Source organism: Rhinolophus sinicus, linkage group LG07 (genome assembly GCF_036562045.2).
Source record: "Rhinolophus sinicus isolate RSC01 linkage group LG07, ASM3656204v1, whole genome shotgun sequence".
Classification (NCBI taxonomy): Eukaryota; Metazoa; Chordata; class Mammalia; order Chiroptera; family Rhinolophidae; genus Rhinolophus; species Rhinolophus sinicus.
Genome location: NC_133757.1, coordinates 40,773,231 through 40,799,334, shown reverse-complemented (window position 1 = coordinate 40,799,334; position 26,104 = coordinate 40,773,231). Strand labels below are relative to the sequence as shown.

The window sequence follows — 26,104 nt, the reverse complement described above, 5'->3', positions numbered from 1 at the left end:
TAGCATAAATGAGAAGCCCCAGAATAGGTTCAGTCTTACCTTTCTGTCACCATTGGCTCGAGCCGCACCCAGCCTTAGTGGGGGACCTGCGCTGTGCAGACCTCTGCGTGGGAGTGGGAGCTGTGCTCCATCCAGGTCTTCTGGAAAGCTGGCGTGCAAGATGCTCTGTACGAGGAAGTCGCCACTAAACCACCGTTTAAGTTCAGTGCCCAGAGGCCTTATTCTGCTCTGTAGTGCAGAACTGTTTCTTGGAAAACCAGAAAACCCAAAACTGTGAGCCAGCATGTCGACTATGTCATCAGCCACTTCATCTTTAGAGTACCGTTAAAATTGTTGGCCCTTGTGACACCTGCTAGGTTAAGTCCCAGAATCCGCTCCAACGGCTGCTTTTCGATATCTTGCTACCAGACACCTCTAGTCTTAAAAACAGGTGCAAGGGTGAGCTTATTCTCTTCTATGTCTTCAAACCCTAGTAGTACTTGTCCATGAAATTCTCTGTAACACCTGCACTCACCACCTAGGATAATATCCTCTGAATAGCCCATGACGGAATCCAAGGAGGAAGAGATGGACTGCGCAAAGCGGGCTTCTTCTCAGGAGAACGTTGCTGCAGTGCCCGAGTCACGAGCGCGCTGGCGGCCGCGTGAGGCTCCTGCACCTGCGCAGAGGCCCGACCTCGACTCCTGGGGCTGCCGCCACGTGTTAACTGTTATCTGAGTGTTGATTACCCACCAGGAAAATGCAAGTTTATAAACTAATACCGGAAAGACCCTATCTATAGGAGTTTTATGTAAGTATTTGAGTATGCTTTACCTAAGCACCTGAGAATATTCTCTATAACACTGATGGCAACAGAAAGGTTGAACTTCAGTGATGGAATTAAAAATAGAGTTATCTTGAGGTAGTATTAATATTTAATCTGCAATTTGAAATTTCTAATGAACTTATTTTTGAAAAACCTCTCAAAACTCAATAATAAAAAAATAAACAATCCCATTATAACACAGGCCAGAGACATGAATAGATGTTTTAGCAGAGATATGGATGGCGAATAATCATGTGAAAAGATGTTCAACATCATTAGCAATTAGAGAAATGCAAATTAAAACCCCTACAAACCTATTGAGCAATTGAAATTAAGGGGAAAAAATGATAATACCAAATGCCAGTGAGAATGGGAAGAAACTAAATCTCTCCTACATTACTGGTGGGAATGTAAAATGGTACAGCCACTCTGGAACATAGTTTGACAGTTTCTTAGCATATGACCCAGCAATTGCATTCTTGGGCATTCATCCCAAAGCAATAAAAACTTATGCTCACACAAATACCTGTATACAAACATTTACAGAAGTGTTACTCGTAATAGCAAAATACTGGAAATTACTCATGTGTCCTTCAATGGGTAAATGGATGGACATCCTCTGGTACAAGAGAAATTTACTTAGCAGTAAAAAGGAATGAACTACTGATACATGAAACATCCTGGATGAACCTCAAGGGCATTATGCTTAGTAAAAAAAAAAAATCAATCTCAAAACATTATATATTGTATATTTCCATTAATATAAGTCTCAAAATGACAAAACTCTAGAGATGGAGAACAGATGAATGGTTGGTGGGGGAATAAAAATACAAAGAGGTAGCATGATGAAGTGCTTTTGTGTTAATGGAACAGTTCTCTATCTTGATTATGGGAATTTTTTTTAATCCTATACCTTTGGTAAACATTTATCATCATTAAAGGTAGTCAAAAGTTTTTATACCCACCTTTGTGTAATATAATCCTAAAAGTGTTTAAACAAACAGTGTTGGTTTAATTAAGCCAAAATACCAATTTTATATTTATTAAAAGCAAATAGTATTGTTTTTATTAGCAAGCAATAACTGTAGCATACAAATGTCGATTATTTTGTAGTAATAACAAGAACGGGTATAAATTCATGGCAGTGATCTGGAGATCATTTGCTATTATTCCTGTTCTCTCCTTTCTTATTGGCAAAATAGAGCTTGTACTCCTTGCTGCAGTTTCTCCAACTTTTCCAGAATTGGGGATTTCCCGTGTAAAATTTGGGAGCTACATATTACCACTGTGGCAATCTTTTCCTCAGATTACTGCCCTAGTTCGGAAGGCCTTGTTAAAACAGTGACTTTTCCTCTGCCATATCTAAATTACCACTTATACCAATTCCTTTTCCGGAAAGTATTTCTGGTCAGTTTCCCTCCGATTTAGGCATCCAACTGGACAATTCCATGATGACTGTTTGTTCTTCACTCCTGTAGTACAAGTATCCTTTGGAAGGCCTATCTGAGCCTCAGTGTCCCCTGGATGTGGTGGGCAACATCTGAATGGTAGCCTGATTATTGGGGTCCCTGTATATGTGTCTTCCTGGTCCCACTACCTGCCTCGCTTAAGCATGCCACTTAACTTTTTTAAATTTATAACTGAGAAAATGAAAGAAACTGAGGAAAAGCAGGATGTCAAAAAGCAGGTTAGTGATAAAATAAGGCCTCTGCACAGGCTGACCCAGGTGCAAATGCCACTGTCAGAACCTCAGAAAACTGCTTACTTCTGCATGCCTCAATTGCCTCCTCTACACAATCGTTATGCTAATAATAGCATCTACCCCACCAGTTGTAAAGATTGAGGAAATATGTTTTAAACCTCCTAGCCCACTGCCTGCCACATATGATGGCTGCGATACATGTTGATTCCCATTTCTTTGGAGTTTCTACCCTATTTGTTTGCTCCCAGGGTAGTTTGAGAAGAAATAGCTTGCAATAAAGAGGAATGATTACTAGGAGTGAACAGAGTTCATAAACTTTTTGTAAGAAATGTGTTCCTGAAGAGAATGTATATTGATTAACCCTGTCAAAACACCATCACTTTTAAATAGAGTAAGGGAAGACAGTTTTGTGACACGTAAACAATCACCCTCTCATGTATCTATCTGGAAGTTCTTAGAATGGACCCCTGTACTTGACGCTTTACTATCTTTTCTTCCAGGTGTCAAAGATTAGGGACTGATAACTCCACTTCCAAAGACAGTTCAATGAGGATGGCTTAAACAAAGCAGATCGCCCTTAATACCTTTTCTTGTAAAAATATTGAATTTCACTCTGTTCTGGAGTCTCTGAGGGATTCAGAGAGCACCAGGCAAGGCTTTAACTCTGAAGGGAATATAAACTTGCGGGGAAGAGTAGGAATATTCAATGGACTAAAACTCATCTGGGGAGCCTGGGAAGGGAAAGTAAGTATTCCATCTGGGAAACAAAAGATGGTTTCCTGGAAGAAACCGAGGGACAGAGGGGTTTGTTTGTTTTAGGAATTTTCCCGATGTTCTATTTCTTGAGGGATATGGCAAAAAGAGATATAAAATATGGCTCCCTTTTCCCCAGCACTTCAATACCTCAGAGCCTATTACCTGAGAACTCCCTGAGGACTAAGGACCCATTGTTGCCGTCTTTGCATCTCCAGCCCTTGGTACACAGCCTCCTCAGTGAAGGTTTATTGAATGAATAAATTTGTAAGGTAGCTGAACACATTGATACCATCATTCCCCAGTTGCCTCCTTGGAGGCTGGCAGTGAGGAGGTTTAAGGCACACTAATATTAGCAGGCAGACTGAACGCTCCTTGAGGGCTGGGACCTGTTTGGTTGTGTTCAGTGTCACCTCCTTAGAACTTGACAGTGTACCTGACATACTGTAGGCATTCTAAGTATTTGTTATGTGAATCATGAAAACTACCCCATCCTGTCACAGAGGAGGAATGGACCGTAGTGCTGCTTTCAAGGATTATGACAACCCATGAGCGGCCAGAAGTCAATTTCACTTCCTCTCTCAGCCATTTGTAGGTTGTAAATCGCTTCCTTACTCCGTGGAGGGCAGCGGGTGAGTCCTACGCCCTCTGAGGAGGATCCCAAAAGCCAAGTCACAGAAGAAGGTAACTCAGAGGGGGAGCCAGCCAGCACGTGCATCCACCCAGGGGAGAAGGAGGCTGGGCTAACGCAGCCCTTAGTCAGCAGCTGGGCTCGGTTTTGAAACAAAAGCCAACGTCCTCCCTCGGAGTCCGCAGCCGGTCAGCATCTAGGGGGAAGAAAGCCGGGCTGCCCAGCCGGTTAGTGCCCCAACTTAGTTTTCCAGAGGACAAAGGGCCAGCAGTTGTACGGGAATGGGTGGAATGCTAGGGATGGGGCTGAGACACAAATTGCCCTGACCCTCCCCTCCCAGCCCTTCGGGAGAAGGGCCGGGGTCTCCTATGCCCTGCGCATGTTTGTCCCGGACAATCTGCCTCCCAAGCCCCGGCCCCGCGGATCTGCTTAAAGCTGAGCCTCCGTCGCCACCAGCTCCCCAGCGCACAGACACACCAGGCCCTGGTTTCATGAATGAAATCCAATCGTGTGGATATAAATAGCCTCGAAGGCTGCTAACGTCACAGTGCGAGCGGCAGCCGCCACCGCGGCGGAGCTCGGTGCCGGGCGCTCTATTCCGCCAAGCTGGCCCGCCTGGGAGCAGGGTGGGGGCAGGAGGAGAAGGGGAGGGCTGGGGGATGAAAAGGGGCGAGCCCCTCTCGCCCCGTACAGGAAAGAGCGTCCGCGGCGCTGGGCGAGCCCGCCAGGCGAGGCAGTGCCATGCTGCCTTTGTGCAAAGTTGGGCGGCGGGCGGCACGCCGCGCTCAGGGGCCCCGCACACCCGCGACCGCGCGCAGTCGTGGCTGCTGCTGAGTGGCGGGGGCCCCCCCGCTCCCCCCAGCCCTTGAAGGCGGAGAGAGCTCGCGTCTCGCTTGGCTTCAGGGTAGGTTCTGTGTCGTGAGTGCGCTATGGTATGAAACTTCTTCTCGGAAGATCCTCGGCGGAGCCCCCACAGCCCCAGCCCCAGCGGGTGGCATGTGGGGGCCCCGACCGCGCCACGCGGCCAGCAGCGTCCCGAGAGAGAGTTGTGGGACCCAGTACCATAGGAGGCGCCCTCGCCTCTCCGCAAGGCCGGGAACCCTCACATCAGAGGCAAACAGAAGAGATTTCTAGGAGCGCCCGCACAGCCGCACCCCTAACTTGGAGCTGAGAAAACGAACAACAGGCACCCTTAGCAGGCTGGCTGCTCCAGGGAGGGGGTGGTGCTGCGCTGACAAGAGGGCTGTATTCTTTGCAAGGACAGTAGCAGGGAGCCGGAGGCCCTGAAGGGGGTGGGGGGATACGCTAGTCCCTTTGGAGCTTGCACCCCCATGAGAGTTGACTGGTCAACCCGCAGTTTGGCGCTTCCCACCCCCAACCTAGTGTCTACGGAGTCTGTTGTGAGTTGCTGTGGCAACAGTAGGAGCTGCCGTGAGGGGCTTGCAAAACACCTTACCTTGTCTCCGTGTGCTCAGTTTTGGGGAAGAACAGTGGGGTGGGGGTAGGGGGAGGTGTGCAGACAAGGGAATCCAACCTCGTCTCCAAAAAAAGAAGTGGAAGGAAGGCACAACTATGTAAAAATATATTAGATCCTACTGTTAGCTGTGCTGTTTCTATCCTCAGCAGTATCAAACATCTCAACTGAGGAGCAATGTCAATATTTAGACTTGGACAAGCCAGAAAGTTAGAAGGGAGCGCCAAGCACAGGGTTTTGACTTGGCTTTGCACGTCAGCACACAAGCTGTGCCTTTCGAGCTGACTGTACACATTTGCTGGTGGGGGAAATGCATGAAGGTTGATATATACACAAAGCCACCCAGACCTTCCTAGGAAGATCTAGGAAGACCAGAAGAGGCGCTTTGACTTTGAACTTCCCCCAACCTGTGCTGTTCACACAGCTCTTGGACTCCAGCCAGATGCTCAACTTGAAGTTTCACTAGTTTGGGGCTCCCCCAACCCCAACCTGGCTGTGCTGTATATTCTACACTGTATTGTGTATCCTCTCTAAACGGCAAAAATACTGTTATCAGTAGTTTTCATCTTTGTATAATGTTCTCTCTCTATCAGCAGATATAAATAGTCAATAGGCTGTGTTTGTTTGCTCTCAGGCAAGTTCTAAGTTTTTCTAAACAAACACTAAGTTTGTTTACAACACTCTTTAGAAATTTGGAATTATGTTTCATTGCCAATAACTTTATATATGCCTCAGAGAGTCACTGGTTGCTAGAAAATAAACACAAGTTCTTTTCAATATAAATAATGTCTGCATACTACTCTGCAGGTGGAGTGGGCAGTAAATTATTCTACTAAACAAGGTTTCCTCTGAGATTCCAGGATTATATTTGGACATATTAGGGGGAAAGGGGTTTAACCAGTTCGTCCCAATGTGGAAGACCAAAAAAGCATTAGGAAGCAATAAAATCATGGTCGATAGTTTTCTAAAATTGCCCGTTGATTGTTATTTTCCCAAATTTTGAAGGTAATGTAAACTGAACTACATAAGGTTGTGTGTGATCAAGAGGTAGAAATAGAATCGCAGGTAGTTTGATGTCATTGACTCAATAACACAGCGTATGAACTATTCAAATATAATAGAAAATAAACCAGAACCGTTTGGTCTTTTGCTTATGATAATATTGTACAAAAATGTTATTTTGGAGGAATAGTATGTCTGCTTCTATGACTGCTGTATTATAAAATGCCTTTAGGATTTTTCTTGTTCCCATCCTTGGGTTTGTGGCCAAATCCTTTTTTTTTTTTTTTTTTTTTTTGTAACATCCCAAATGCTCAGACATGTATTTTCACAAATGCTACAAAATGTTAACCTAGCTATTTCAGAATTTATTTGACCCAAAGAAATGCCAATCTAGCACTAGCACTTAGCAAAAGTAAAGCGGGTTGAAAACAATATATGTTGAAAATGTTAGTAGCTCCCCGTGTGCTTCTGGCAAGCAGCAGGATTTACAAGTATTTCTCTCTTTTATGTAGGTAAGTCCAACCGTGAGCAGTGTATTCTGTTCTTCACTTCCAGGAAGCCAGGTTAGTGTCTTTATGCAAACCCATGACCGCAGGTTAATGACATCTTATGTCTAATTCTGAGCATGCATTTTAGAATAGGTTTCATAGTCATTTGTCTTAACACAATTTGTCTTTGTCATTTTTTATGGACTTAATTATGAAGCTCATACATTCCATGATTATTAAAATTATTCTATTTACTCTATTTGGTAAAACAGCACTAAAATGGACCTTGAATCAGTTTGTCCTTTATAAGACTTTTTTGGGGGGAAGGGGATCAAATTGGTACCTGAAAAGCTGAGGATACTGGAGATCTGGGTGCTTGATAATTAAAGTTGTACTTCTATCCTAATCTTAGCACTCTAGAGCTAGAAAAACTTGATATAATAATAGTTGACATTTTTGAGCATGAACTGAAGTTCAGGGAATGTACTGCATTCTTTACATTTATGTTCTCACTCTGCATCTAAAAAAACAAAAAAACAAAAACCTGTGAGATAAAACCCCTCTCTTGATCCCCAAACAACAGATGAGGAATTGGAAATTCAGAGAGGTAAGATATTATGTTCAATTCTTAGTTCTAGTAAGTGGAAGAAATAGGACTTAAAAAACTAATAGTTCTGTCTTACTCTAAAACCTAAAATCTCTAGTTGAAAAATTCTTCTCCAGTAGGGAAATGGGCCAAGAAAGGTTAAGTGATTTACCTAAGATAACTTGGTAATTACAGCTCATATAATAGCATTCAATTACCCAGCAGTTGCAAAAGAATAAATTTTATTTTAAATAAAACTCTGACATAATATGTATTCATGTGTACTTTCTAGCATGACATGGTCAAAGATTTAAGAAAAGTTTTGTCAAACGGCTCTCTGGTCTTAAGGATCTTACAAACAGATTTAAAAGACAAGATAGTAAATATCCATATGTGAAAAATTGGCAAATAAATCAAGATCATACATACCAAAAGGCTGAATGGGAGGTCAATGATGCATTTAGGAGAAGTTCAGCATTTTCCACTCTGTGGGATTACTTTGTAATTCCATGATTTTCAGTACATATTTTATCTGAATAGGTGATAAATGGGTAAGAATTAAAGAAAGGGCCGAATGTAGAATTTCAAGGAACAGGGAGAGATTATACAGTCATCTTGAACCAATAAATTACAGTATCTCAAACTCAAAGGCGTTATTGCTTCAAAAGGATTGTAACAAAATTGTGAACTATTTGAATCCGCACAGCATCTTTGAGAAAGCATTACGATTTGGCAGTATGTTTAAAAGTACTGTATTCCTTTTGGAAACTCAATTTGTCTGAAATGTGCCATGTAATAGATTTGGATACATAGTAGATAAATCCCAACCAAAGTCTTGAAAATGGCCAATAGTTAAAGACTAGGACATTTTTCTTTTTCTTTTTATTTTTGGCCTGGATTGATAGCTTTTCTTCCTTCTCTTCCTTACTTTTTGTAGAATTTGTAACAGTTGTTAATCCTTCTTGGGAGTATTATACAAAGGGATAATTATTATAAAAAGTAAAATGGGGAACAGATTACTAAAGAAAACCTTAATATGTCATCTTTTTTTTTAATGTACTGACACCATCAACTCCAGCTAATAGCCCTAAAAGTTTAATTAGTTGAGATACTTTTAAGCATTTAAGGGGTTGTTATAAGCTTTCCTATCACAGCTTTGTCCAGTAAAAGTTGTTATATAGTGTATCATTACAAAATAGATCATAAGAGAACTGTGATACTGGGAAGATCCCATTACAGGTTAAGATCTCAGCATCAGCTGACATTTGGTTAGCTGTGAAAACGGTATGTCATAAGTATGTCAATAAAGCAACCATAGCCTATAATTACTTAATGAGTAAAATTATACTCTGAATCACATCATGTTAGCACCAAACAGACCTTAGAATCCATATGGTATCTCTACTAATATTTTAATTAGCAGTCACTTCCTTGCCCTTTTAAACTTCAGAAGGCATTGGTTAATATGCTTGGCTATCTCAAAACATGGCTGGAAACATTTAACATTTCACTGTTTTTTTGCTCAGGAAATTTAACTGTAGAAAGTAGGATTTTTTTTTTTAAATCTTTCTGTTGGTCTTTCTTTTAGAAAACAGGCAGTTCAATCTCATTATTTGAAGGCATCACTTGGGCTTCACATAATAGGTTTCAAAGAGTACAGGTGTTCAGATTCTTTTCTCCACCCAGGCTTCCTACCAACCTCAAAACACACACACACACACACACACACACACACACACACACACACACATAAAAAAACAAACTTGGAAAAGGAAGGAAAAATAAGTCACAAAACGTAGTGTATGTAGAAAGGGGCAAGAAAGTAGAAGAGTGTGAGTAGTGGGTAGTGAGCGGAGAGAAAGGGAAAGCTTTGGTGGAGAGGACAAAAGCAGTCACTCAAATGAATGGGATATGTATGGATTGGTTATTTATATGTCAGCATCAGAATTGTTTGTTTGTTTTTTAGTTTATAAACAAAGAAAGTTCACCTCCTCCTCTTCCTGGAATCTTTTGTTCCTGTGCACATAGGGCAGGAAATGGGCAACGGACAAATGAAAACACTGAAATCAAATGTGGGTATGATAGCCACTTTTTCCATATGTCCAGGGACACTCTGGTCCTCAAATAGTCCCTCCAACTATCCTGTCAAGTACATTGGAATGTCTTTCCTAAGGTTTTATCCACTAAGGGGTGAATTAGAAAGTTTTGTAAAGAAAGAGAGAGATGCCCATAGGTCCAGAAAAAGCAATTACATTTCTCCATTCTGCACCTGAGTTTATTTATTGCATAGGCACAGTTAATGACAAGTTCCCAGTGCTAATGAGGTTACCATCTCAGGTTCCGTCCCTCTGGAGAAATGTCCTTTGAACTGTTAACCAATCATAGTTTAAATTCCTAATGACCGCTGGAGTAACATTGACCGGTTCCTACTAGATACAGACACTTTACTGCATTACAGCTAATGTTCATTATCAATTCCAATACTACAGAAGCGAAAAATGGAACTCAGATACATTAAGTCAAAAAGTTAATAGGAGTTAGAATTTGGGTTTGCACCCAGATCTGTCTAAGAACTTGTGTGTGTGTGTGTGTGTGTGTGTGTGTGTGTGTGTGTATAGATATAGATATAGATATAGATATGTAGACATAGATCTATAGATATATATATAGATATATAGATACATAGATATATAGATATAGATATATAGATATACATACATATATACATATATATGTGTGTGTGTGTATATATATATATATATATATATATATATATATATATTCGTTTTAAAGGAATGCCTAGGGAAAAAAACCACACTGTATCATTTCATTCCAGGTTATTCTTGCAGATGGTAGAGTATAGGAGTTAAATAATTATTCTTGTGATTTAAAAAAAATTTTTTTTCATGTAACTTGAACCACATAGCAGGCCTGCCTGGACAGATTTGTTAACGCTTCAGGTCATTTCTAATATATTTTGATGGAAGTCATAATCTTAAACCATTGAGTCATGGAGGGTTGAATCATGTGTCCAGAAAGGTTCTTAAGGATACTTAATCCAGCCTCATGTAGGTTAAAAAAAAACTGCCACCCGGAGAAGTGGTATAACTCATCTGCTCTCATAGTTTATAAGTGACACATCTGGAACTGAACCCAGGTTTCCAATTCTCAGCCCACAGCTCGGTTCTATTACATAACACTGCCTGAAAAGTGCCAAGTCTTCTAACCCCTCCAACTTTGCCACAATTACAACTATCAAGTATGAAATACTTCTAAAACCTAAGATACATCCAGAAATGGGTGATAAGAGGATCCAGCACTGTAAAGATAAGTTGGGTACTAGGAGAAGCTTCACTTATTGTCATTGACGCAGATATAGAACAGGCCTTTCCTCTCCTTCAGAACATAACAACCCCGTACTCTGATCCCTTCCAAGCTGTTTGTGTTGAGTAATCTCTTTTAATCAAGTAGGGAGCTTTTCAATTTTGTCTGTGGAGCTCCAGCTTTTTCTTAACCTACGTGACATGGGTGAAATACTTCTTTGCACTTCATTTTGCTAATCTGTAAAATGGGGGCAGTATCACTTCTCCCAGAGAATTATGAGGACGTTATGAAATCACACATGTCAAGTCCATACCGTGTTTCCCTGAAAATATGACCAGGTCTTATATTAAGTTTTGCTCCAAAAGACTCATTAGGGCTTATGTTCAGGGGATGTCATCCTGAAAAATCATGCTAGAGCTTATTTTCCAGTTAGGTCTTATTTTCAGCAAAACACTGTAGTAGGTTCTCAATAAGGGTTCATTCTCTTCTTAGTTTTCCTAGGTTATTTCAAGGGAAAATGTTAAAACACATTAGGGCAGTCATATCATTTTACCTCTGAATGTACTAGAGTCATTTAAATTCTGATATTGCAAGGGATAGTTATAGTAAACTTTTTTCTTGAGCTAAAACAGGCCCGATAGTTTTGCTGGGTACCAGTGGCCTGGTCGCAATTACATTTGTTTTCTTCACATTCTAGGGTTACCAAAGTTTACTTGAATTATCTTACTGTTCCAGTTTCTGCCACAAACTCAAACCAAGCTCCTTTTGCAGATCTGCGGCTCTTATTTCCATCAGGACACTAAGTATCTGATGTGTTTTCCACATAGACCTTTGCATCTCAGAGCAACTACAATATTTTCAACTAAATAACTAAGAAATATTTCCAGAGAATATTATTGCCAATAGAACCTTTTTGCTTTCAATTTCAAAATATGAGACACTTTTCCTACCATCACTTCAATTAACTCTAGCATTGAGTATTTTCCGTGCATCAGCTGTTTTTTCTTTTTGTCCTGTTGTTCTGACTGGTATATTGGTAGGAAAAGCATAAGCACTACAATTTCCCCCTTTCACCCTCAGCACTTGATAACTACCCTGGGCTAAATTACATCTCTGGGAAGTGTTTCGTCACACTGCTGTCCCCAGCTGCCACACTTTGTCATGTGGCACTGGCTGCTCTGCTTTGAATTTTTGGAACTAAGTCTTTGGCAACATGTCCTGTTCATCACAGACATAGAGGAAAGCTACTTTTGTGATTTTTTTTCTTTCTTGTATATTGTTTCCCTTTTTAAATTAATAATCCAAGTGGCGTAGAATAGCCTTTATTTTCCTAGTGGTCCAGTTTCCCTTTCAATATTTGACAAATGCAAATTGCGAAATATGTGTCCTTTAAAGTCTAGGGGTAGCAATTATATATTTAATTATATATCTTTAAGGTGTAGGGGTAGCGATTATATATTTTCCCCTATGCTATGAAGTGGCTAAACTGGTTTGAAATGTTTAAAGATCATGCATTGCTAGATTGTCCCTAACCTTATTACTAATCTCGGATTGGTTCAATAAGTTTCAGTTCCTACCAAGGAGTTTATTTCTAAAACAGTGCTTCTCAAACTTTAATGTGTATACAAATCACATGGGCATCTTGATAAAATGCAAATTCTGACTCAGGAGTTCAGGGGTAAAACCTGTGATTATGCATTTCTCACAAGCTGCACCATTGATGCCCCCACCACTGGTCTGACGACCACATTTTGCGTGGTGAGGTTCTAAAGGATAGTTGTTACTATATCCTACGCTGACACTCATGTCTTATACGCCATAAGACTCCCACCTTATTTTGTTTGCTTGTTTCTTAATAGAGACTCATGGAATCTTAAACATGGAAGGAATGTAGACAGAATTGTACTGGCTAATCAACTAGCTCTCTGGAAAAAAAGAATGCATTTATGTGCATACATAGGTTGATTAGAAACTTTACTGACATAAGGAATGTGTGTAGCATACAATTTACAAATAATAATAAAATATATAATACTCTTTATTGTAAATCCCATATAGCCAATTGGGTTTCACAGAATGCTTGCTGCTTTTTCCTGAACTCTTCTATCCATAGCCTACCTGTGTCACAATTGATGAAGGGGTTAATTCCCATATAAATGTTGGCTGATATTTTCCTTTATGTTAATGAGTGAGACAAAAGTGAAGCAGCAAAGACATATGTCAGAACCGCATTCATTTATCAAAGATATAAATGACTTTTGCTGAACCAGATAATAACTTTCAAATACTATAAGTAGATTTCCTTAAGTGTGCTTTTCACAATGTAACAGCTATACATATAACACGCTTTTAAATTTAATCTACAGTATTAACATTTTTAATCATTTTCGTAGGTCAAGATAATTAACAGAACGATGAAACTGTTGTGTAGTGGTTGCCAATTTGTGTGGTGTAAATACTCCCACTATTGCCAATTTCAAGCTCTCCTTGTGACTGAGCGTAAAGCTGGAAAGAGATGGCACAGTAGCACATTGTAGCACACTACTGTATAGTAGTTGCACCACACAGAGAAAATTGGTGTCAATAACCTCAAAAACGTAGATAATGGTAAAATGTAGTAAAATACATAGAAAATTATGAGTTTTGTACCTTTGCTTTTAGTATAATTTATTTAATCAAAACTTTATATAATCTAATTTTTAATATTGACCCTATTTTAACAGGTGTGCAAAAACCCTAGAAATTTAACAGTTGGTTCTCACGGGCTGATCAGGACTGGCTCCAGCACATCACTAGATACAGACCACTGGTCCATGATTCCCAACCTTTGCTACACATTGGAACACACCAGGAAATGTATAGCCTACCGTCTCAGTAGGTCTGCATTAGGACCCAGGAATCTGAATTTAAAACATTTGCTTGAAGTGCATCTTTTTTAAACAAAAACACACAAATCATAAGTATATGACTTAAGGAATTTTCATGATCTGAACATAACCACATAACCAGCACTTACATACAGAAACAGAACATCACCAGCACCCAGAAAGTTCTTATTAAGCCCCTGTCCAGTTACTACACAACTGAAATAACCGCTATCTTGACTTCTAATACCATAGATTAGTTTTGCCTGATTTTGAGCTGTTATGTAAATGAAATCTCTTTTGTGTCTGGCTTTTCCCTCACAATATTATGTTTGTGAGATGTATGTAGCAGTAGTCCATTCATTTTTAGTGCTGTATAGTGTTCCACTGTGTAAATAAACTTCAATTTCTTTTTCATTTATCATTTCTACTATTGATGGGTTGTTTCCAGTTGTTGGCTATTCTGAATAATGCTGCCAAGAACATTCTTGTACAGACAGCAAAAGACACAACAAAACAAATCCCCCAGTGATTCTAATGAGCAGCTGGTCTTTTGACTGCCTTCTCTACAACTTCTTCTCCTTTTTTCTATTTCTCATATCATATGACCAACACTATTGATGCTTTTGTGTGAATGTACTTTTTAGTACCATAAGCCATGAAGGTGAGTGCTTCCATTCAGTAAATTCAGTAGGTTCTCCTGGCTCTTTTCGGTATAGGTCCACCAATGCCCTTTTATCAAGACATCTGCCCTTGTGCACGCTAAATGGGGGTGAGATGTGGCCTCCCATCAGTAGCATGGAGGAATAATAGGCATGGTAGAGATTCAGCCAAGGCTAGATTTGGCAGATCATTAAAGCTCTTGGAAAGAGATGTCAAGGAAGGGGAATTGTTTCCCTTTGTGTGTATGAAACAAAAATCAGCAGTGAACCCTTAGAATATTTCAGATTCTAATATTCTTAAAAATCTATTTGTCTGAAGTAGACCAAGGACTCTCTTCTGAAAAGGAATTGAAATCTGTGAAAGTTTGATGACTTGATCTAAAAAGATTAGTGAGAGGTATTCCCATTGGCTTGTTCCTACATCAACAGGTGTATCCTTGCTGCATTGTTCTAGGTCAAGTGGCTGTGTAGTTTTTTGTGTTTGTGCCTATTGAGATACTAGAGTCTTTGATGGAAGTCAAGGAAGCTGAATGACCCCGGGCTCCAAGATGATATTGATGATAAGTGGGATGGCTGCTCAGAATTGAAAGAAAGTTTCCAGAAGCAGCAGGGCTTTTTCCTACCATATGAAAGGCACTTCACATAAAGCTCTCAGGATATGCAGAGAGAAGGTCAAGAGTAGACATTCATTCTGCATAATGAAAGAAGAATATTCTAGTCCTTGGTTTTCCTGCTTCCCCTCTCTCACTTTTTTGTAATTACTTATTTGTTATAAAAGAACGTGTGTTCATTATAGAAAAGATGGAATATGTAGATCAGAAAAAAAATTAAAATCAGTTATAATCCTAGTTGGCATTAATATTTTAATGTATCTGTGCCAAATGTTTCTGTGTATATTTAGGCACATAATTTTTAAGGAATGGTGTTGCTCTGTACTTTTTTTGGTAATCTTTTTTCTTTAATGATTTCCCATGAACATCTAACTACAACAATAAATGAACTCCTATAAATCATTTTTCATGGCTATATACTCTCCCATTATATGGACATTTATTGTTGTTGTTTTTTAACCAATCTGCTGTGGTTGTATTTCTAAAATTGTTTCCAGTATTTTGTTTCCACAGTGATATGATGAACATTTTTTTAATGGAATCTTTTTGTATACCCTAATTATTTTTCTAGGAATAAAGTCTTATAATTGGATGAAATTCATGGATATTTTAAAGCCCTTTAAATGCCTGTTGCACTCCAGAATAACGGCTTTATTTTGTACTCCCACAAATAGTTCCTCATCCTGCTTTTTAAAAATGTACACTCTTTCATGTAATAACTTCTACCTAGAGTTGGAAGGTATAGGAACCTGTCCTGAAAATACTAGCTAGAATCTATATATTGATGTCAGGCAGTAAGCTTAAATAAAATATGAGATTTTAAAGTCTGGTTTTTGTCCACCAGCACTTTTGCATTTATAGTTTAACTTTGCTAAGCATCCTGGAGGGGGGAAACAGCTTTCTTCATTTGCCTCAGTCAGAGCATAACCTAATCCTACCTGGCATATTATAGTCTCATAAATGATTAAATGCAATTGTTTGATTGCCATCATATCTGAAGGTTTCACAGCAAGTGGTCTCTCTGGTACTACAAAAGCTGACCCATTGACATCTTCAGAGAATGCTTTCAATGTACAAGTTGCTACAAAACACTATAGAGACTTTTCTTCATAACGATGGATTTTTAAGCGTGTCTATTCAGCAGACTAGTTATTAGCTTTCTCAAACAAGCACTTACAACTTTAACTCTTTAAAGACTTGACAAATATTTTAGTTATTAATTCCTGATCCAGCCCTTAGCTAGGGCTTACCCACATGAGGACTACAGGCCCTCCAAAATCAATGTGTAGGGTCTTTTGTTGCTTTATTTTTTTAAACTTTAAAAAATTATTGAAGTATAATATACATAGAGAAATGTGTAAAGATCACAAGTGTACAGTCTGCTGAAGTTTTGCAAACAGCATAGCTGTGACTAGCACGTAGATGAAGAATACCACAAACCTTCTGCTTCTGTTCACTACCCACTGTACCTTCAGTGTGTTTAAAATGCTTCAAATGCTATGCCCTAAGTAAGTCATTCATTTATAGAATTTGATTTTTCACTGAACCCTTACTTTATACGAGTTAGTTCCAGTCAGCTTTGATCAACCTATCTCCCTTGTAACTGAAATTATGTAGACTCTGCCTTTCCAAGTAAAGATTATAACATAAATTCCTGCACTGAATGTGCGTCAACATTTATGTTTTTGTGATTGGTGGGTACACACATACATATACGGAATGCACACAGGCAAATTTGGAATTTCTTTCTTCTTAATGAATGTAAAGCTGAATTATACTATATTGATCCAAGCTTAAAATATCTTAACCATAATTGATTGTCACAGGATAATTCATGTGCTATGTTTCCAAATGATTTCTTAAAATTGCTCATTTCAGTTACTATAAGTATTCCCTTTGAACACTCAAAATGTAAAAGCCAAGAATTTTTCATCTTCTGTTTGAGATAAAATTGTATGTGTGTATCCTGTGTGTCCACAGCTGTCTTTCTACATGGTTCGATTTCTGTCTGATACTCAGTAAGATATCATTTAGATTCCTATGTTGTTGTTTTTCAGTTGAGAGTTTGAGTCAGAAAAAGACAGGTTTAACAAGCTCACTATACTTTGTAAATATATGGTTTTTAAAAATAATATATAGATCATCAAAGTCATTTATTATTATTGGGTTACATCAGTGTACTCTTAGGAGAAGTAACAAGTAAGGGTTATTCTTACACACTCATTACTCTTTTTAAATGCTAAAATATTTTTCCCATTATAGAAGTAATACATCTAAGAATATTCAGCCATAAAAAGTAATGAAATACTGATATATGTGCAATGTAGATGAACTTGAACACAGGCTGAGTAGAAGACAGACACAACAGGCTACATATTGTATGATTCCATTTATAAGAAATGTCCAGAATTGGCAAATCCATCGAGACAGAAAGTAAATTAGTGGTTTCCAGAGCTGGGAGGTGGAGGGATTGGAAATGATTGCTAACAGACACAAGGTTTCTTTTTTTGGATAATGAAAATGTTCTAGAGTTAGATAGTGGAAATGGTTGTACAACTTTGTAAATATAATAACCCCCCCTGAACTGTACACTTTAAAAGGGTGAGTTTTATGGCTTGTGAATTTTATGTCAATTTTCCAAAGAAAGGTAATATAGTTTCACTGTAAAAAATTTGGAAACCAAAGGAAAGTAGAAAAATGGCAACCAGTTATAGCCCCATTACCCAGCAACAATCACTGTTATTTGTTTTGTGTCTTTCTTCCATTTTTTCTCCATATATTGTTGCAGGAAGAAAAGATTGCTGTTGCTTCTCTTCAGATGACAGAGACACAATTATTAAATTATAAACATTCACATATTGATGCTCACCCATTCCCCACTCCCAGAAAAAAAAGGGGTGGGTCCCAAGGAAGAGCCATTTAATTGGTGGAGGGGAACAATGGATAGAAATGCAACTAAGAGAAGCAGAGAGCAATGGCTGATACTGTAAGAGGGGAAGGAGCAGCTGAAGGGAAAAGATGTGGGGTCCTGAGAGTCAGACAGATTTGAGCGGTTGCCACGAGAGGTGGAACTCTTCTTAGGAGTTTTGCTGCAAGATACGGAGACATTATGTAAACCACACCTCTCTATGGTTAAATACCCGTATGGTTTTCAGGGTTTTCTAAAAGTCAGATGTGTCATTGTGCTAAGATGGTACTTCAAGTGTGAGACTGAGAAAGGCCCAATTTTATTAGAATTACACATAGTTGTTTATTTTATTTAGTTTTCATCAACTATATTTCAGATTACTATCCTGCACTTTCCCCTTAATAGTATAACATTAGCATTTCTCTATATTATTACAAGCTCAACGTAAACATAATTTTAAATATTGACAATCTTAATAGGTACGACTTATTGAGCATACTCTTGATGGCAGGCACAGTGATTAAAGTATTTTACAAGCATTATCTAATTTAATCTTCACAACAACCCAGTGTGGGAAGAAATTATCCCCGGTTTACAGAGAAAGAAATAAAGGCTTAGAGAGAGTAAGTAATCTGCCTACTTATAGCCTCATCTGCTGTTAGTTTTTATGCTCAAACTATCTTTTTTTGCATGATCAAGTAAATGGAGCATATCTTTTCTTTAATTTTTCTTCTGCTGTTTCTTATAGCATATCTACTTCAGTAGACCTTTCCTTTATGTCTTTCGCTAATTGCTTATCCTTTCTATGTATCAGGGTTTTTAATAGACTGTATGTTGAATGGTCTATGTTTACTCCATTCATATAAAAAGGATTCATGCTGGCCAAAAATTGAAGTATATTCCAAATGCTTGGATAACCTTAGGCTCTGTCAGAGACCAAGATAGAGAGCTCTATAATGACCCAGGAACCCACCCAGTTCCTGAGTGGACAAGCAAAGCTATTCATTATAGTATGGGTGGAGAACTTTGGAAGGTAAGATCAGGACAATGTTGAGGAATGTCATCACTGAATATGTACTAGTGCTCAGTCTTAGAGATCGCACCCTGTTACCCCCTCTCCCTCTCACAGTAATGTCACTCCTCCTGTAGTGTCAAAACTGAAATGGGCTGGTTGAGCAGGCTGGAATAAACAAAAACAAAACAAAGAGTCTTTTCTGTGCTCGGGGATGTGTATCTGGTCCATTCTAAGCAAGGGGCAGCCACTGGGGCTACTCCTTGCTCGCGCCAGTATGCTGGTTTACTAAGGGCTTTCCAGTGGCTCCACAACCTACCCTCATCCCAAGCCAGGCCAGCTCTCCTCACTGCAGATCACCGGCATCTGTGCTAAAGAGCATCTTGCTTACCTCCCAGGCAAACTCTGTTCTGTGTGGAAATGGTCAGTCTGCTGGTCTTCAGAGACTTTGTCACTTGGCTCCATAGAAGTCAATTTGGCAGAAATCCTCGCAAATTTTAGTGTATGGTTACTCCTTATCCTGAGCTTCTGGTATTGTCATGGCGTCTGCTATCTGTGTAGAATAAGGTTAATTTTAGTGAGATGTGGGTAGAGGGGGATCCAAGACATCTGTTCTTTCAATGCTGTCTTGCCTTGAAGCCCAGCTAATTGCCTCCTGTGATGTGATTCTATTTAGGCATAGATTGAAATCCCTCATTCAAGACTCACTGTCATTTCAATTATAAATTGTTCTCTATGTTCAGTGGGGACATATACCTCCCTTCTCCCCTTCTTTTCCGGCCAAGTCGTGATTCATCAAAAAGGGCTAGGAATCCCTTGAATTAGGATATTAAATTATAAAAGTGGATGAGAACTTTATGAGACCCTTATATGTAAATATTGTTAAGATTCATAAATTGGCTCTAGGTGCTAGAGTACAATAAATGATCACTTTTTTTTTTTTTTCCTAAACCTAACCACTCCTGTCTGCGTATATTGGGGCTCTCCCCTACCCCCCACCCTCCTGTTTGGAGGAGGGGCCTGGTCCTTAGTCCCTGGTGGTTCTCATAGTTACTGATGCTCTTCCTGTTGGGGAGCCATGGCTGGTGCGATGCCATCTGTCAAACACCGCTCCCATGATGAGCCACACAGATGTCTCTCAAGGTGTTCCTCTCGCCGACTGCAGGCTTAGCACATGCTGCTGCTTTCGAGGCCATGGACTTAATGATCAGGCATCAGAGATAGCCGAGTGTAAGTTCTCTGCCAGCCCCAGGGAGAAGTTTTCCTAAGGAAGGTGGAATGGCTATGCTTTCATATTCTCTTTAACGAATATCTATTGAAAGCCGCGTTTGGCCAAGGCACTGTGAAAAGCTTGAGGATTTAAAGATGAGTAACATTCTCTGTTGTCAAAAATTTATAATCCTGGAGACATGAAAGTGATATTCATATAAGCATAATTGTCAATATTACAAATTGAAATTCGATACACACCCTAGGAGACAGTATGAAGGAAGCGTGTTTTCAGTGCACCTTCTCCCAAAAATGTCACTTGCGTCTGTCTACTCGCTCCATCTCTGCTGATTCCACCCTGGTCCAAGCTTCCACCCTTTCTCTCCCAGAGAACGTGGGATCCTTCTAACTGGTCCTTCTGCCATCGCTCACATTTCCTACAGCATGTTCTCCACACAGCAATCGGGGATATCAGTGATAGTTTTAAAAAGCAAATCAGAACCTGGTATTCCTCTGCCTACAGCACTTCCGTGGCTTCTCACTGAAGTGAGAATAAATCCATTTATTTGTATGCATTTATTCTCATTTAGAATAACATCCAAACCCCTGACTGTGGCCTAAAAGGTCATGTACGATCTGGCCCCTGCCTGCCTTTCTAACCTTCCCCCTCACCAGTTTCCCTGATGCTATCTTTTCCCGGCCTGCTTCCTTTCCCATTCCATGACTGGGCCCTTCTCATTGTTCAGAGAGCAGGAAAATGGGGCTTCCTCAGAGAGGCCTCCCTTGTCTTCCCTGCAAGCCTCCCACCCATTATTTTCTCTCATAACACCCTTTCATTTTTCTTCAAGGAACTTACCAAATGTAGGATTCCATCTACCTGTTTAGTTGTCTCTCCCCACTTGACTGTGAGGTCCCTGAGGGCAAGACCATTACCGGGCTTGTTTACTACTGTACACCCAAAGGCCTGGCACTCACTAAGCATTCAGGCTGTATTTCTTTGACTAATTAAAACTGCCTGAGTCCTAAAAGTGGATGACAATTCCAGCTGCTGGATCAGGGGCATGAGAAAGATTGTTTGAGCAGAAGTAATGGCAAAAGCAAAGTCAAAGGAGAGGTCACATGGCATATATGTAGCTGGAAGCAGACCAGTGTGTTCAGAACATAGCACACAGTTTACTTGTGGTGGTTTTGAAACCCTTCTAGAATTTTTAGGCATCTTTTAAGATAATGTTTTATCTGTTCTTTATTTTTCAACTGGGGCAGCATTTATTCAGGGCAGTGGATAGATAGCAAGTTTATTTCTAATCCTGGCTCACCTCCCCTACTGACCCTGAGTTTAAAAAAAAAAAAGGAGAACATGATCTTGTGTAGGTTTCCATTATCACAGGGCTCTGGCAGGAGAATGACTGGATGTTTAGAAAAAGTGCCTCTGTATTATTTGTATTCCTGAGCTTCTATGCAGGGTCCTTTCTGTTACTTAATCTCTTCTCTTTTCTGTTTTAATCAAGACGTGCAATTGAAAACAAACAAACAAAAAAAGTGTTGATTTGAATGATGAAAGGCTGTTTTATCCTGGAACTGTATTTCTGTGAAGTTTTGATTTCGGGGAGCCCAGCCCGTCTCTTTCCCAGCTCTGGACCCATTCTCCATTCCAGCTGAGATGTTTGTATTATGCATAAAGCAGTTCCTGCCTGCCTAGGACTGGTGATTAAGAGCTCAGGATAATGAAATCTGCACAGTTGAAACTTGGCTGTTGAGTATAGTGATTATGCAACGCTTCACATTTCCCTTTTGTTTCTGTCCATAATATAAACTTCTCCGTTTTTCTTTCAGAGCTAACTCTTCAAATACACCAAAATTGGTTCCACTAGTATTTTTAACGACCAAGTTAAATTATTTCTTAATGTTCAGATCATATACTTTTCTAAAGGACAAGAAGATTTAGTGGCTGTGCAATAACATTGTTCAAACTCCCTATGAACAGCCAAATGGGGCTAAAAGTGCAAAGGCCCCTGTCTGGGTCTTAGATTTTTGTCTTTAAGCAGATCGTTCACCATGCTCTGATTAAAACAGCAAATATAACAAGAAACAAAGCCAAAATGATGGTAAGAAGTGACATATTTCGATATTTCGATGGTGGGATGATTTCAGAGCAATTAGGAGACAATTAATCTGCCCACCCTCCCTAATACCTGAATTCTAATGTTAGAAGAGACTTGCACCCTCACCTGAATTCAAATAATGTTCCTATACTGAAGTGCTCCTCTCCGGAGCAAGCAGGAATATTTTGTTTCATCAGCCACCGTGCCCCTGAATTACTGAATTATGGGGACAGGACTCTTTGACCATTATCTAGCCATAGTGCGATTGAGGGAGTGAGTGTACAAGACACTTCCTGTGAGCCTCTTTCTTAAGAGAGGAACAGGACATCATGAAGGCCATTTTGTCAAGGACTAAAGGTGGGGGTGGGATACCACCGTAGGAAGGGAAATGATTTGAAGAGGAGACCAGGGCAGCTAAGGTCACATCTGGCTATGTCAGTGTTTTGCCCATGGTTGGCCCTAGCAGAGAGTCACTAATTAGGGGACCTGTGGACCAGAGAGCGTAGTCAGAGAAAGCTTGACAGAAGAGGGACATTGCATAGTCATATATACCAAGCATGTCAGTACCTAGCAGCACCCCAGAAAACTTGAGGATTCATTAAGTGCATAAAATGGGCACTTTGAAGGAAAAATAAAAAGTTCACAAACTTCCATTCCATGATTTGCTAATATAGGATAGTATGAGTCTGTATGTGTGTTTGTCTTTCTGATTGCTTCTCCTATACCCATTTATTGGTACAGAGAAGAAAGAAAATTAGTCTGCATGGAAACAGGGTTTTAGAAAAGCTTTTTAAAGGAGGTAACATCTGAATAAGGTTTTAAGAAATGAATAGAATTTGCCATGCAGACAAGGAATGGTAGAGGGTTGGCAGAGGGAACGCTATATGTAAAGACATTGAGGCAGCAAACAACATTTAGAATTTGGGAAGCTATTTTATGTGCTAAATCATGCAATATTGAGTTCCTATTGCTGCTGTAACAAATTACCAAAAATTTAGTGGCTTAAAGCAACACAAATTATTCTTACAGTTCTAGAGGTCAAAAATCTGAAAAGGGTCTCATTGGGCTAAAGTCAAAGTTTTAGCAGGCTGTGTTCTTTCTGGAGACTCTAGAGGAGAATCTGTTTCTTACCTTTTCCAGCTTCTAGAGGTCACCTGCATTTTGGCTTTTGGCCCTTTCCTCCATCTTCAAAGCCAGCAGTGTAGTGTCTTCATATTTCTCTCTGACTCTGACCTTCTGCCTCCTTCCACATGCAAAGGGCCCTTGTGATTATATTGCACCTACCCAGATAAATAAGATACTCTCCTCTTAGTAAGGTCAGCTGATTAGCAACCTTAATTCCATCTGTTACCCTAATTGCCCCATGCCATATAACAGAACATATTCATAGATCCCAGAAGTAAGTACATGGACATCTTTGAGGGACCCTTATTGTGCCTACCAAACACGCAGTACAAGGTGTTAAAGGTGATTATGAGGAAAGTTGGCATGATCCATCAACACTTGATGGAAAAGATCATCCATCCATATGGGGTCTATAAGCTGATTTTTTTCTTTTTTAAATGGAGGAGTCAAGGTGCTGGAGATTTTCCTAAGGTATGTTTCAGTTAACTACTGCTGTACAACAAATCACCCCAAAACTTGGTGGCTTAAAACGACAATCTATTCTCATCATTCTGTAGGTGATTCCTGGGCTGGTTTCACCTGGGCGCCCTCATACAGCTGCATTCACCTGGAGAGTTGGCTGGGCTACAAGATCCAAGATGGCCTCACACTATATGGCATTTGGTGAGGCCATCCGCAGGGCTGCCTCAGGTGTTCTCACTGTGAATTCTCATCCTCTGCTAGGCTAGGCCAGCTTCCTTAGATGATGACATTAGGACAGCCTTCCAACAGCATGAAAGTGGAGGTGCAGGGCCTCTGGACTCACAGAGCATCACTGCCACGTTCTTTTGGGTTGGGCCAAGCAGTCACAAGCCTAGCTCAAATTCAAGCAGAAGGGAAATAGATTCCATCTCCTGATGGGCGGTGCTGCAGTGGCCATATTCCATCTAGGATAAGCTATAAAGATGGTAGGATTTTGAAATTTGAAATTTCAGAGGTAAAATGTTTCTGGATGACAGCAATATCCAGCACATGACCAAAAGCATGAGTGGCCCAAGTAGAGTGTGGCAAAGGTCACTAGCATTGAAGAGGGGAAGAAACTGTGAGCCTAGGGTGTGGGACGCATCATCCTGTGTACACAACGAGAAAGCTGAGTTGGTGGGGAACGGGACCTCAAGTCCAGGAGATGATAGTAATGACAGCATGGGCAGCTATGGGACAATCAAGCCAGATGGGGTCATTTGACAGCCAGAAGACCATGGCCACAGTTCTAAGTCAGCCTTACACGGCAGGCACCAGCACTCAGAGCTGCAGCCACCCTGCACCACCTCTCCGGGTCCTTCACTTCCCAGCCTCCACGTTGTCTCGTTCACTTGACTATTTTTAAATAAAATTACCAGTTCTGACTTCCGAAGTGTGCAGGTAGCTTTGTCAGTTATTTTAACTGTCAGCAACTATATCCTGCAGGTTCAGGGAAAATATGATGTGAAGTTCAAGTCAGCTTTGGGTAAGAAGACTACAAATCTACCATAGGAACAGATTATCAGTGTCAGTTCTTTCTAGCTTTCTCTTTGATACTTTCTTTGCCTCCTCAGATGTGTATCTAAAGGCAAAAGGGTATCTGCATAGATCTTCAGGATTTATGGTGGTGAAATTTATTAACAGCATTAAATGAATAGTATTTATTACTCTCACCCTAAAAAAAATCAGAAACCAGATAGTCGTTATCCAGATGGTCCCAAGAGCTCATTCAACATAAGAGTGCTAGATATGAATAAATTAGAGCCCGTAACAAGTAAAGAATGAGAAAATTGCATATTTTTATAATTACTACCATAATTTAATGTTTATTTATGTGTAACAGATGAACAATCAGTTTACAATAAGACACGTGTAGCCTGAGTTTGCATCCTAGGCTGTGATTTCACACCCTTCAATTGCTTTTGGATTATGACAAAATTAATTTCTACCCAAAAGGAAAGATCTTCAGTATTTGAAAATACAGAAAAGCCTTCCTGAAAAGTCCATGTCTGAAGTGAGTGGTCTTGGTGATGAGTATTTAATTCTGCTCTGCCTTTTATTTCCCTTACATGCTGTCCCCTTAGCACAAGGTTCACCTTCGGCAGTTACTTCATTTTGAGCAGATTGCTCAAGATTAGAGGACCCAGAGATGTTATTCTCACCTTTGACACAGAAATTCTTTTTAGCATGAGATGTGTCTATAAATAAATAATGATATTTTTGTTTTCATAGCCTTAATATAAAAGTAGGAGGCTTTTGTCCCTCTGAAACAGTCTCCTGTAATAGCTACACAGCTATTCCACCTATGCTGCCATGATTCAAGTTATTTGGTACTATCTCTCTTTGGGGGCTGCTATCAGAGCTAGTTTGCAAGCCAACAAGAAAACCAACTCTATATTTTTTGTGTCACATCGCAACTTTGAGTACATTCACACATTCTTCAAATTTTAGGGATTGGCTCTCTGTGACTTTTAATTATCTAAGAAAAATAAAATAAAATAAAATTTATTCTCAGAAGAGTAAGGTTTTCCACCACCCAGAGCATTAGAAATAATATACCTCAGATTCCAGAGTTGTGAGGCTCCAAATGGAACCTGTTTTTCTGGCACAGGCTACCCCATGGTAATATCACCAGAAACTTATCAAAGACTATTAAGAAGCATTATCATTTTCATTCTACAATCTAGAAATGCCCACTAAAAAATATGTTCAACCTACCTTTCTAACTCCGTTATCGTTTAGTTAACTATATGCTCCTCCCCACCCAGAATTTTTTCTGCCTTTTTTGGCTAAAGTCAGCTATGCTCCATTTGTATTTAGCTCTTTGTTTTTCAATGAATTACCCT

General features: G+C 39.8%; 1 protein-coding gene across 8 annotated transcripts in view; it reads left to right on the top strand.

Moving 5' to 3' along the window:
* The window catches only part of RHOBTB1 (Rho related BTB domain containing 1), a 113,053-nt gene that overhangs the window by 48,621 nt on the left and 38,328 nt on the right, over positions 1 to 26,104 (top strand). For 2 of the 8 annotated variants that reach the window (XM_074339480.1, XM_074339478.1), the window contains exons 1-2: positions 4,581 to 4,795; positions 6,880 to 6,930. The exons of 1 other annotated variant lie outside the window; for it this stretch is intronic. The gene's annotated coding sequence lies outside the window, so the exon portion shown is untranslated. Of the gene's footprint in view, positions 1 to 4,052; positions 4,119 to 4,435; positions 4,796 to 6,879; positions 6,931 to 26,104 lie in introns of those variants that run through there. 5 more of the 8 variants (XM_074339479.1, XM_019731795.2, XM_019731796.2 and 2 more) reach the window with 4 other exon arrangements.